The sequence below is a fragment of the Hypanus sabinus genome, chromosome 10 (assembly GCF_030144855.1).
Source record: "Hypanus sabinus isolate sHypSab1 chromosome 10, sHypSab1.hap1, whole genome shotgun sequence".
NCBI classification, from domain to species: Eukaryota; Metazoa; Chordata; class Chondrichthyes; order Myliobatiformes; family Dasyatidae; genus Hypanus; species Hypanus sabinus.
In genome coordinates, this window is record NC_082715.1 from 93328385 (window position 1) to 93342320 (window position 13936).

Below are 13936 nucleotides of genomic sequence, written 5' to 3' on the forward strand. Positions count from 1 at the left end.
CCTTTTGGCTCTGCTTGTCTGTGCTGAACCATTTTTCTGCCTAGTCCCACTGACCTGCACCTGGCCCAGAGCCATCAAACGCTCCTCATTGGTTAACCCTTTCATTCTCATGAACTCCCTCTGGAACATTTCTATTGGCACCACATCTAATGAGGGATGCAAAACTGCTCACAATACTCCAAGTGTGGTCTGACCAATGCCTTATAAAGCCTCAGCATATATTGCTCCAGTGTCCCCTGATATACGTTCTATCTGGTAATATTTATGATTTGGTTCATTCATCTACATAACAAGCCTCTGTGTAGCTTATTTTATAAAAAGCAAAGCCAGAGAAGTCAGCCAAATGTTTCATTATGTAATGTGAAAATGACCACTGATAGCAATTTCCAATTCTTCTGAACAGGGCAATATGTGAAATATATTTTTCACATTTTTTTGCACTTCAGTGAACATCCTTGCAAGTTCAAGCTGCCCTCTAGTTCATAGATGGGACATTTCTTTTGCATGGCAGAATGTTTTTGTATTGCATACAATTGTTTTTTCTGATCCATTACATAATGGATAATGATCCAAGTCCTCCATATACAAGTCTATTAAACAAATGCAGTAGTGTCAAATGACAATCAATAAATGTTTCAATGCCACTTGTGTACAAAATTACTTTAACATTCAAAACCCAAGAACACAGGGATGACTCAAGCCTAATCAAGTTTTAAGTGGAAGTTGAAGCTGGCTTCAGTGTTAGCTCAAATGAACCTTCAATTCTTCCCTCTAGGGAAGAGTGAAGCTTACATCATCTCACAATTAGGCCATTAAGCATTTTTCTTAGTGTACACTCAAATGATTCTCCACTGTTCTTTGCACAGAGGGGAGTGTTTATCTGGAAGAGCTGCTAGAGGAAGTGGTTGAGACAGGTGCATTGACAACATTCAGGAGGGATTTGGATAGGTTAATGGAGGGGAAGGCTTGGAGGGTTATGGGCAGGACAAGTGCAACTGGGACTAGCAGGGGAAACCTCTGTGGTCAGCATAGAGTAGTTAAGTGAAAGGGTCTGTTTCTCTACTGTATTACTCAATGACGCTTGTTCTGGCATCTTGTTCCATTTCTTCCTCAGGTCCCCTTCAAGCCATTCTGACATTAAACCTGTGCTTAACTTTAAATTCCCCTAAGCGAGAAAAAATAAAATGACCATCCACCTTATCTTTACTACTCCTGATTTACTACACATCAACAAGGTTTTGTCTCAGCCTCCTTTGATTCAGAGAAAAACAGACCCAGTCTATCCTTAACACTCAAATCCCAAAAGTATCCTTGTTAATCTGAGGATGTGAATAATCCACTTCTGGGATGTATGTTGAGAAGTTCAAAGTTCCAACATGTCCAACCTGCCTTCTATCAATTTTCTTTCTCCAGCCTCACCATGGTAACCAATCATCACCATCTCTCCTTCATGATGCATCCCCTCTACCTCCAGACTATCTGACCATCATTGGTTACAGCAGAAACCAATGAACACCCTCCAGCGTCCTTCTCCAGCCAGTCACTAATAATTCAGTCACCCAACTCTGATCATGCCTTTTGATCACTGTATGTGCACCCCCCCCCAATCTATATGTGCTCCTAGTAGTTTTCAACAATATGAGTGACTATCCTCACAGTCCAGAATTAGATTTATCATCAGTGACAAGCTTTGTGGCAATGGCACAAGCAAGACATTTTTATTACCGAAATTTACAAAACTAAAAGTAAATAGTGCAAAATATGAATAATGACATAGTGTTCATGGGGTAATGAACTATTCAGAAAGCTCTTGTACTCAATTCCCCTTGTAATAAAGGCCAACATTCCATTTGCCCTCTTCACTGCCTGTTGCACTTGCTCATTCACCTTCATTGACTGGTGAACTAGGACTCCTAGGTCTCTTTGCATTTCTCCCTTATCTAACCGTTCAGACAATACTCTGCCCTCTTGTTCCTGCTTCCAAAGTGGATAACTTCACATTTATTCACATTGAATGACATCTGCCAAGTATCTGCTCACTCACCCAGCCTATCCAAGTCTCCCTGTATTCTCCTAACGTCCTCTTCGCATGTCACACCGCCACCCAGTTTAGTATCGTCAGCAAATTTGCTGATATAGTTTTCAATGCCCTCATCTAAATCGTTGACATAAATCGTAAAGAGCTGTGGTCCCAATACAGAGCCCTGTGGTACCCCACTAGTCACCTCCAGCCAGTCCGAGAAACACCCATTCACTGCTACCCTTTGCTTTCTATCTGCCAACCAGTTTTCTATCCATGTTGAAACCCTGCCCCCAATGCCATGAGCTCTGATTTTACTCACCAATCTCCTATGTGGCACCTTATCGAATGCCTTCTGAAAATCTAGGTACACAACATCCACTGGCTTACCCTCGTCTAACATCCTTGTTACACCCTCAAAAAACTCCAACAGATTAGTCAAGCATGATTTGCCCTTGGTAAATCCATGCTGGCTCGGCCTAATCCTATTACTGCCATCAAGATGTGCCACTATTTCGTCCTTAATATTGGACTCAAGCATCTTCCCCACGACTGACATTAGGCTAACAGGGCGATAGTTCTCTGTTTTCTCCTTCCCTCCCTTCTTGAAAAGTGGGATAACATTAGCCACTCTCCAATCTTCAGGAACTGATCCTGAATCTAAGGAACATTGGAAAATGATTACCAATGCATCTGCAATTTCCTGAGCCACCTCTTTTAGAACCCTCGGATGCAGACCATCTGGACCTGGGGATTTATTAGCCTTCAGTCCTACCAGTTTACTCATCACAGTTTCTTTCCTAATGTCAATCTGCCTCAATTCCTCTGATATCTTATGACCCTGGCCCATCCATACATCTGGGAGATTGCTTGTGTCCTCCCTGGTGAAGACAGATCTAAAGTATGCATTAAGTTCTGTTGCCATTTCCCTGTTTCCCATAACAATTTCTCCCAATTCATTCTTCAAGGGGCCAACATTGTTCTTAACTATCTTCTTTCTCTTTACATAGCTAAAAAAGCTTTTGCTATCCCCTTTTATATTCCTGGCTAGACTGAGCTCATACCTGATTTTTTCTCTCCGTATTGCTTTTTTAGTTAAGATCTGCTGTTCCTTAAAACTTTCCCAATCATCTGTATTCCCACTCATCTTAGCCCTGTCATACTTCTTTTTCTTTAATGCTATACAACTCTGACTTCCTTTGTCAACCACTGTGGCCCCTTCCCCCTCTTTGAATCCTTCCTTCTCATTGGAATGAACTGCTTTTGCATCTTTTGTATTATCCCCAAGAATATCTGCCACTGCTGATCCACTGTCTTTCCTGCCAGGGCATACGCCCATTTAACTTTGGCCAGCTCTTCCCTCATGGCTCCGTAGTCTCCTTTATTTAAATGCAACACTGACACCTCTGATCTGCCCTTATCCCTCTCAAATTGTAGATAAAAACTTATCATGTTATGATCACTACTTCCTAATGGCTCCTTTACTTCAAGATCACTTATCAATTCCTGTTCATTACACATCACCAAGTCCAAAATAGCCTCGTTCCTGGTTGGTGCAAGCACAAGCTGTTCCAAAAATACATCCCTTAGACCAGGGGTCGGCAACGTTTACCACTGAAAGAGCCAATATGGACCCATTTCCCACAGAAAAGAAAACACTGGGAGCCACAAAACCCGTTTGTCATTTAAAATGAAATAACACTGCATACAACGTTTTTTTTTGCCTTTATGCTATGTATAAACAAACTATAATGTGTTGCATTTATGAAATTGATGTACTCCTGCAGAGAAAACGAAATTACATTCCTGCATGCAACAAAAACATTTTGAACTCCGAAAAAAAGACGTTGGGTTGAAGGTTACTCCATAGGTAGCCTACCTTGGATCGAAGAATTAAAAGAAAGCGCGCACTGGCGGGTGTCAGGCATTGGCAGTGGTGACGTATATTAATAGCGATAAAAAAACACGTTGTAGCGGTGTAGCGCTAAAATAAAGACACTGCAGTCAAAGGTAACTTTATTCGAACTAAACAGCCTTGATTTAAAGCCTCCCTCAACCCGTCCCCGTGGGCGCGAATGCTCCAAAAGACACATACTCACAAACCCCCGTAGGCTATCTCCCTTAGCCGGAACAGTGGCTAATTGTGAGCCGGTTCGGATGTGCCAGGAAGTGGGGTCTCCACAACATTTTTAGATTGTACAAGATCACCATAATCTTCAAATTTCGAATTACATTTCAAAAACTAACAAACTACGGGGAGCCGCAGCACAGAGATCAAAGAGCCGCATGCAGCTCCGGAGCCGCGGGTTGCCGACCCTTGCCTTAGACACTCCACAAACTCCCTATCCTGGGGTCCAGCACCTACCTGATTCTCCCAGTCCACCTGCATATTGAAATCCCCCATAACGACTGCATTACCTTTAGCACATGCCAATGTTAACTCCCTAATCAACTTGTACCCAATATCCACGTTACTGTTAATGTATGAGGTGGATTTGATATCTCTGATCCTGTATGAGATGGAATTCAGAAGGATGAAGAGAGATCATATTGAATCCTGCCAGATACTGAAAAGCCTGAATAGACTGGATGTGGAGGGGAATGTTTCCCTTAGCAGAAGGACCAAGGATCTGAGTGCAGAGTCTCAGAATAAAGGGATATCCCATTAGGAATGAGATGAGGAAAAATTTCTTCAGGTGAAGGATGATGAATTCATGGAATTCATTGCCACATAGGACTTTGGAGGTTAAGTCTTTGGGTGTATTTAAGGCAGAAATTGGTGAGGGTGAAATGGTTATGGAGAGAAGGAAGGGGAATGGGGTTATGAAAAAAATAAGCCATGATTGAATGGAGGAGCAGCTTGATGGGCTGAAAGGTCTAAATTGCTGCTATATCTAATGGCTAATGATAAAAGGAAATTGAATGTTTATACGGAGTCGCTTTATTTCTCTTGAGTTCTTAGTTTGTCTGACCCTTAAGAGACCATGGATGCAGTTTGAATTTCACAAGGATGACATTGTGATACTTTTATCCACATGTAAACTGCAGGAGACACGGGCAGAAACAGGCCTTTGCAGTCATTATTAGGGCTGTGTCAACACAATTAGTGAGCTACAAGAACAACTTCCGGACCATGGTGTCAGGCTCTGGGAACTTGCTTCCATTAGGTAGCTTCCTTTAAATTACATTCATAGCTGGTTCTCCTTCAGTTCCCACATCCCACTTGTCACATCCTTTGTCTGATTCCATCCTTCAGACAACTAACCAGCTGACTAAGGTCTTCACACATTCATTTCCCAATCTGTTGACTTAGCTCCATGCAGCCAGCTTTCTCACAGTCACCCAGCCAGACACACCTCCTGATTTCACAATTCGCACACATCCTTTCTGATTCCCCTTTACCAAAAACCTGGACCAGCCACCCATGATCTTCCAATATTCAAATATTGATGACCGTTCTGATCCCAGACTGCTGACCACCCCTTAGATCCTTCTGATCATTGATCGCTTACATCGTAGGTTCTGTCTAACCAATCTTATAGAGTTTTTCGAGGACGTTGCCAGGAAAGTTGATGAAAGTGAGGCACTGGATGTTGTCTACAATGACTTTATCAAGGCATTTGACAAAGTCCCACATCAGAGGTTGATCAAGAAGGTTCCGTCACTCAGCATTGAAGATGAAGGAATAAATTGGATTGGATTAGACATTGGCTTTGTGGGCTTTGTTTGTCATCTGTATCAACAATTTAGTTGATAATGTAACTGACTGCATCAACAAATTTACGGATTACACCAAGATTGGAGGTGTAGTGGTCAGTGATGAAGACTATCATGGTTTCCAGCAGGATATGGACCAGCTGAAAAAATGGCAGATGGTTGGTCCTGTATTTTTTATGCCTCCATGACTATGTCTCCACACATCCTTAGGTCTGTGGCAACACACGCAAAATTCTGGAGCAGCTCAGCATCTTAGGTTGCATCTATGGAGGGGAATAAACAGTTGACATTTTGGGCAGAGACCTTTCATCAGGACTCATCTTTCTCAAGACTGTGCGTGGAGTTCTGGAATTCCAGCGTATTCAGAATTGCTTAAGTTTATCCAGAAGTTTAAGTTCCATACAAATCTTTCCCAAAAACCTACCTTCATTTTTTTTGTCCCAAATTCCAGATTTTGCATTCTCTTGAAATCCTAGTCATAAAGTTTTATTTTGTCTTTGAACACTATCTAAGTGTTATTACAGTCAGAAACTGATACGTTGGGATCTCTGGAGGAAGGGGAAATTGCAGTGTGAGAAATTCAGTGCCATATTAGGTAAGCTTTACTTTTAATTTCCCTAAAGCATTGACAACTATTCTTGGAAAATGTGTTTTATTTTTAGCAATAAACATTTAATTTTCAGCAAAAAACTATAAGCATGCAACATTGTTGAAGTAACATTAAAATATGTTAACCGGTTACATCTTTAAGTATCCTGGAATCATAAACTATGTGTTCAGTAAGTCACAAATTGCAAAGCAGCCAATGACTTTGCTCCTCTGGGGATGTCAAACACTTCAGGAGCTAGGCAGAATAACAGTTTCGCACAGACTAGATGGGCCAAAGGGCAATGATTACAAGTGAACAGTCCATCCAGGCAATCACAGAATAAAATTGCATTGATACATTGACTGCATACTGTGATGTGGTAGCAGCTTGGGTCACATGACAGCAAGACACCATTGACACATCATCATGCAGATGGTGCACAGTGTTGGAACGCAGTCAAGTGGCAGATGGAATGCAGTGTTGGGAAATGTATGATAATGCATTTTGTTAAAAGGAACAATAGTGCAGACTATTATCTAAATGGGGAGAAGGTTCAAACATCAGAAGTGCAGAGGGAGTTAGGAGTCCTCCCAGAAGGTTAATTTACAGATTGAGTCTGTGGTAAAGAAGACAAATGCAATGTTGCCATTTATTTCAAGGGAAATAGAATATAAAAACAAGGAGATAATGCTAAGCCTGTATAAGATCCTAATCAGGCCGCACTTAGTGTATTGTTAACAATCTTGGGCCCCATATCTCAGAAAGGATGTGTTGTCATTCATGAGTCCAGAGGAGGTTCACAAGGTGATTCAGGGAATGAAGGGGTTCACATATGAGGAACATTTGGCAGCTTTGGGCCTGTATTCACTGTAATTTAGAAGAATGTGGTGGGGGGGAAATCACATTGAAACCCACTGAATGTTGAAAGGATTAGATAGGCTGGATGTGGAAAGGATGTATCTAGAACTAAGGAGCACAGCCTCAAAACTGATGAGCGACTCTTTAGCACAGAAGTAAGGAGGAATTTTTTTAGCCAGTGAGTTGTAAATCTGTGGAATGCTCTGCCAGAAACTGCAGTGGAAGCCAAGTCCATGAATATATTTAAGGTGGAAGTTGATCGTTTACTGATTGATTGGGGCATCAAAGGATGTGGCAAGAAGGCAGGTGTACGGGGTTGAGTGGGGTCTGGGATAAGCCATGGAATGGCGGAGCTGATGTATGAGCTGAATGGCCTAATTCTACACCTATGTCTTATAATCTTTGAAATTATGCCTGCCAAGGAAACCAGTATACAAGCACATAAACTGACTTGGGTTTGGAGGCCATTAATGGATGTATAAATACACTGCCAGGAAACAATGCGTCTCTGACAGAAAGAACCTGAGAAAATTAGATCCAGGTCTTGAAGCTTACAGGAGGCATGTTGATATTTGACACCAAGTTTCCAGAGAAATGTGTTTACACTATTTGACCTGCTGGTCAGTTCCATTGGAATATGTTATCAAGTTTAGAGGTATTTCTTATGACAACAACTCCAAAATGGCCAAGGCAAAATGTTTTTATTTCTTCGTATGAGTAGGAAAGCATTATATGGAACCTTGGGCGTATTTAATGATCCAGTTACATGAGTTCAGATCCCAACATGGTACTTGAGAACCCTGTGGAGCTGTAAGGCAAAGACAAGGAAATCTGCGGATGCTGGAAATTCAAGCAACACACACAAAATGCTGGTGGAATGCAGCAAGCCAGGCAGCATCGATAGGAAGAAGTACAGTCAACTTTTCAGGTCAAGACCCTTTGTCAGGACTAATGGAAAAAAGAAATAGATTTGAAAGTGTGAGGGGGAATTGAGACCCAAAATGATAGGAGAAGACAGGAGAGGGAGGGATCAAGCTAAGAGCTGGGAAGTTGATTGGCAAAAGGGATACGAGGCTGGAGAAGGGGGAATATTATAGGACAGAAGGCCTTGGAAGAATGAAAAAGGGAGGAGAACACCAGAGGAAGATGGAGAACAGGCAAAGAGTTATTGTGAGAGGGAAAGAGAGAAAAAAAAATAGGGATGGGGTAAGAAGGGCAGGAGGGGCATTAACGGAAGTTAGAGAAATCAATGTTCATGCCATCAGGTTGGAGGGTACCCAGATGGAATATAACTTGTTGTTCCTCCAACCTGAGTGTGGCTTCATCTTGATAGTAGAGGAGGCCATGGATTGACATATCGGAATGGGAATGGGACGTGGAATTAAAATGTGTGGCCACTAGGAGATCCTGCTTCCTCTGGTGGACAGATTGTAGGTGATCAGCGAAACGGTCTCCCAGTCTGCGTCGGATCTCACCAATATATCGAAGGCCACACTGGGAGCACTGGACACAAGGAATGGGTTTAATGGATTGCCATTGCAAAGAATCAGAACACAGTCAAAGTACAGTTTATTTCAGCATGTTTGTGTGTCATGGCATAGGAAAGATAACCTAGATTGTCAAAATGGTTTTATAAAGAAAAATTACTTGATAAATCTATTGGAAATATTGAGTTTGTATTCATCACAGTATGAAAAAAAGGCTAAAGTTTACCTGTCCTGACGAAGGGTCTCAACCCAAAACATTGACTGCTTCTTTCAATGGATGATGCCCGACCTGCTGAGTTCATCCAGCTTTTTTGTACATCTTGATTTGACCACAGCATCTGCAGAGTACTTTGTGTTTAAAGTTTACCTGGATTTTCAGAAGTCCTAAAATGAGATGACTATAAAAGATTATTAAACATATAAAGAGCACTTTACAGTGAGGAGTAGTTAATGGGAAAAAAAGCTGAGAGAAGGAATAAAGCAGTCATTTTTATGCTGAGAAGCTATGACTGGTGGACTGTAGATGTAGAGCTAATATTTCTCTGGGTGGTGTGTGAGAACAAAGGATTACCAGACAACACAGAGTTGGTCAGCCATTAATGAAATGATAGCAAATTTATTCAACCCAGGAATCTTTGGAATTCACTGCCCAGGAGTACTGTATGTACTGCGTAAGTCTATTTATTCAAGACACAGATTAAAAGATTTTTGCAAATTAAGAGAACCAAGGAATATGGGATTTAGTAAATGAAGATGGTGCTGAGGTAAACAGTGATCTGTGATCTTGTTGACCAGAGGAAATGGTATGAAGGACTAAGTATCTGACTCTCACTTCTATTTTTAAACAGGCTGTCCCCGGGTTACGTACGAGTTCTGTTCCTGAATCCGTCTTTAAGTCGGATTTGTATGTAAGTCGGAACAACTACATCCGGTATTATTTAGCGTCAGTTAGTCAAACGTTTGTCTTAGTATATAGTACATATTTTACCTTTCTGTGCATATAAAGCACTTAAGAAACACATCTATTCCAATCATTAAACCACTGCGTTGTTTAGTAATAATTGTAGCTTTCATTGGGGCAGGGCCTTTTACATGCTCCATTATTCTCACTTTATCCTTTATCCTTTAAAATTGTTCCGATCGTTGACCAACTGTAGCCTAACGCTTTTCCAATGACCAATGGTGTCTTTCCAAATGCTTTATTACTTCTTTTTGCTTTCCACAGGGATCGCTCCCTACGCAACTCCCTTGTCCACTCATCCCCCCCATCCCTTCCCACCAATCTCCCTCCTGGCACTTATCCTTGTAAGAAGAACAAGTGCTACACCTGCCCTTACACTTCCTCCCTCACCACCATTCAGGGCCCCAGACAGTCCTTCCAGATGAGGCGACATTTCACCTGTGAGTCGGCTGGTGTGGTATACTGAGTCCGGTGCAACAACCTGGCACGGGAGTGGATCGAATTTGGAAACCTCCAATCTCCAGCTCAACGCTGATCTCAGTGCGCCACCAGTTGACCAGAACAGGGGTGGGGTGTGGCAGGGGTCAGGGTGAATCTTACTAAGAAAAATTTAAGCCAAATACAAAGTTAAACACTCAACACAGTGTCAAAGGCAACAACTTAAAATGGCGACCGGCATCGCGACCTGACTTAAAATGGCGGACGACGTTCTCCTTCCTCGGTTCGTAAATATAAGTTGTCCTTAAGTGGGATGTTCGCAACTCGGGGACTGCCTGTATTATAATGCTGAAAACCATTTATTCCCCCTATGCCTCCATTTTAGGTAAAAACTAAACAACATTTTACCAATTTGATATGTTGACTTAAGTGGTGTACGTTATGAGGAAGACACAGGATACTATCTTTTCCCAGTAGGTGAGTTGTGCATTGATCGGTAGAGTTCAGAATGACTGATTGACTATCAATTTGAAGAAGCACAACCATGAAAAGGCTTTCCCCTTTAAGGCAGCATTGTCAGGTGTCTCTTATTATCTTGCCTATTTTGCATCTCTTTTGAGTACTGAACAAACTAATTAACAAACAAGCATTCATTCCTTTGTTTTTCTCTTTTCCTTTCCACTGCAGATCTGACTCATAATTAGAATTGTTTCTTCCACTCCAATGAAATGCACATGAATATAACAGCCTGTACATTATTAATGTAGTGTTTTATTTTTCAAAATGAGCACAAGGAATTAAAAATATCAATAAGACAGTAAATGAGGAGATTGCAATTATTCTTATAATTAATTAAGGCAATCAAAATGGTAATTATAAACTATGAAAATATCCTTGAATAAAGGTGCAAGAGATGTATTTTTCTCCAAAATGTAGTGGACGTGGGGTAGCAGGTGCGCCTTCAGGAGTGTTAATAGATTTTATTTCAATTTAATTGTTAGGTAGCTTATGCAAGCACTTCAGATCCACAGCAGCGCATTTACTGTACTGATGTTAATGCTGAAGAATGAAAGTGTATCACTGTCCCTCTGAAGAGTATGGCACTAAACACAATGTCAAAAGAGTCATCCACTGGTTGAAGTCTCTCTCTGAATCATTGCCATCACAGACACCATAAATCCAAGGTCCCTGCCTTGGTTTGTAACTCTTAAGACATTGCACAATTATTACATCTTACTCCAATGTCTTCATTTTACGTATGTCAAGGTTATTTGCCATTATTCTACAAAACTGCTTATTCTTTCTGCACCTTAATGTATCTTTTTGTTTTTCATACAGTGCCGCTTTGACATCTTTATTATGCATGTAAATTGTACCTCACCTCATGTTGGCTTATTTTATTTTTGCTGACATCAAGCGAAAATAAGCTTGGATAATTTAAGGTGCATGTATCATTTGAATCCAGTCATTGAAATAAATCTGCCTTTCTAATATTTTCAGCATATTTAGTACGCAATCAATTTAGAACTGATAGCACTTTAAATCAATTTTCTACTTCAAAAAGCACATTTTGAGAAAATTGTTGCACATAAGCCCTCGATATTTGGTTCAGAATCATCACTCTGGTATTACAAAATGTAAATATCTCTCACCAAATGTGAGTCAATACTGGGAGAGCAGGTAAAGAAAAAATAAACCTAAATCCAGTAGCGTTACCTGAGATAATACATTAATGACAGTCTTGCTACTGTATGTATAAAGTAATTTTTAGGACAGAGGCTTGTTGCAAAAGATGAAGTTAATGTACAGAATCTTTTCAATTTCATTCATAATGAGCACAATCAGGTTGTTTAACACTCTTATGAGTCATGTATTCCAAAATATTATTAAGAAAGTTATCCACTGCACTGGCATTAATCATAATTTTAAAAGTAAAATCAGCTACTATCCCAATCATTGATTTTGTTGCTTTGGTAGATTATATTTCCATTGTACAGTCAACACAACCAGTAACACTGTTTCATAAGGGCCCGGGAAATGGCCTCCTGCAATTAAAAATTTTAGTTTGCATCAGGTTAATCAATTACCTTCATACACAAGAAACAAGGAACGTTGATGCCAACCATTACAATTGTGAGATATTATTTCTGACAGCACAGTAAATGAAAACTATGTTCTGCCCCAGCAGAAGGCAGCATTCAAGTGGAATATGCAGATAAGATACAACTAATATTGTGACCCATGCTGTGTTTAAATAGACCTTGAGGAGAGAATAATATCAGTGAATTTATTCTCCGGATGTGAATTGAGATTTTTTTTGGTTCCTATTCTTGAATGTATTGTTGTTATCTGTCATTGCCAAGAGTTCTACTTCAAAAGACTCATTTTAGTTTCAAAAGTCTAATAAAACCCATACTTCTAGTCAAGTGATACAGTAGGAATTATTTTAAAAAACAAATATTAGAAAACTCTCAATGGTACTTAAGCATATGAGCTCTCAATTTATTGAGAAAAAAGTGCAAGTTCCTAACATTTACCACTCTCCTTTGCAACAATTATTCTCCATTGGGATGAGCCGACCAACATGGTGCAATTTCAAAGGGAAGGTTCTCCAATTATTACCACAGTGCATTGATCTAATGAAATCATCTGTATGTCTTTAATTTTACTGCAGCTCAGTGTTATACACTCAATGATCACTTTATTCAAAATACCTAAGCATCTGCTTCTTAATGCAAATATCTAATCAGCCAATCATGTGATAGCAATTCAATGCATAAAAGAATGCAGGCATGGTGAAAAGGTGCAGTTGGTTTTCAGGCCAAACAACAGAATGGGGAAGAAATGTGATCTAAGTCTTTAACCATGGAATGATTGTTGGTGCCAGATAGGGTTGCTTGAATATATCAGAAATGGTTGATCACCTGGGATTTTCATGCCTAGCAGTCCCTAGAGTTTACAGAGAATGGTGCAAAAAGTGAAAAGCTTCCAGTGAGTGGCAGTTCTGTGAATAAAAATGCCTTGTTAACGAGACAAGTCAGAGGACTGAATGGCCAAACTGGATTAAGCTGACAGGAAGGTGAGAGTAACTCATATAGCCACATGTTACAACAGTGGTGTGCAGAAGAGCATCTTTGAACAATAGAATGTTGAATCTTGAAGTGAATGGGCTACCACAGCAGAGTATCATGAACATGCACTTAGTGAGCACTTTATTAGCTACAGCATGCTCCCAATAAAGTGTCTACTGAGTTTATATGATAATAATAAAGCATTTTACAATTTACCAATTTGCTAATTTTAAGAATTGCAGAGGTTTGGGTCTAACAGAGCCCCATCGGAAAATAGCTGATGAACATATCTCAGGAAAAATTAGGTTTATTCTTCTCTGCATGATTGCACAGGAGAGCCAGTCTTCCAGACTTCTCACAAGGAAAAATATTCCAGTTGCATGGGGAGCTAGCAGTTACTTTGTAAGAAATATATGGTCTATTAAGTATTTGAGCTTATAGTGCTCTGATTGACTAAGCATTAGACTTTAATACATAGTAGCAGAATTTGGCCATTTGGTCCATCATGTCTGTTTTGCAATTTCATTATGGCTAATCCATTTTCCCTCTATTCTCCTGCCTTTTCCCAATAACCTTCCAGCCCTAACTCATCAAGAACTTATCAACCTCCATCCAATGACCAGCCCTCCACAGCCACCTCTGGCCATGAATTCCACAGATTCACCACCCTCTGGCTAAAGAAATGTCTCCTCTTCTCCATTCTAAATGGACGTCCCTCTATTCTGATATTGTACCCTCTGGTCCTAGACTCACCCATCATCTCCAAATCCACTTTGTCTGGCTTTCACCATTCAA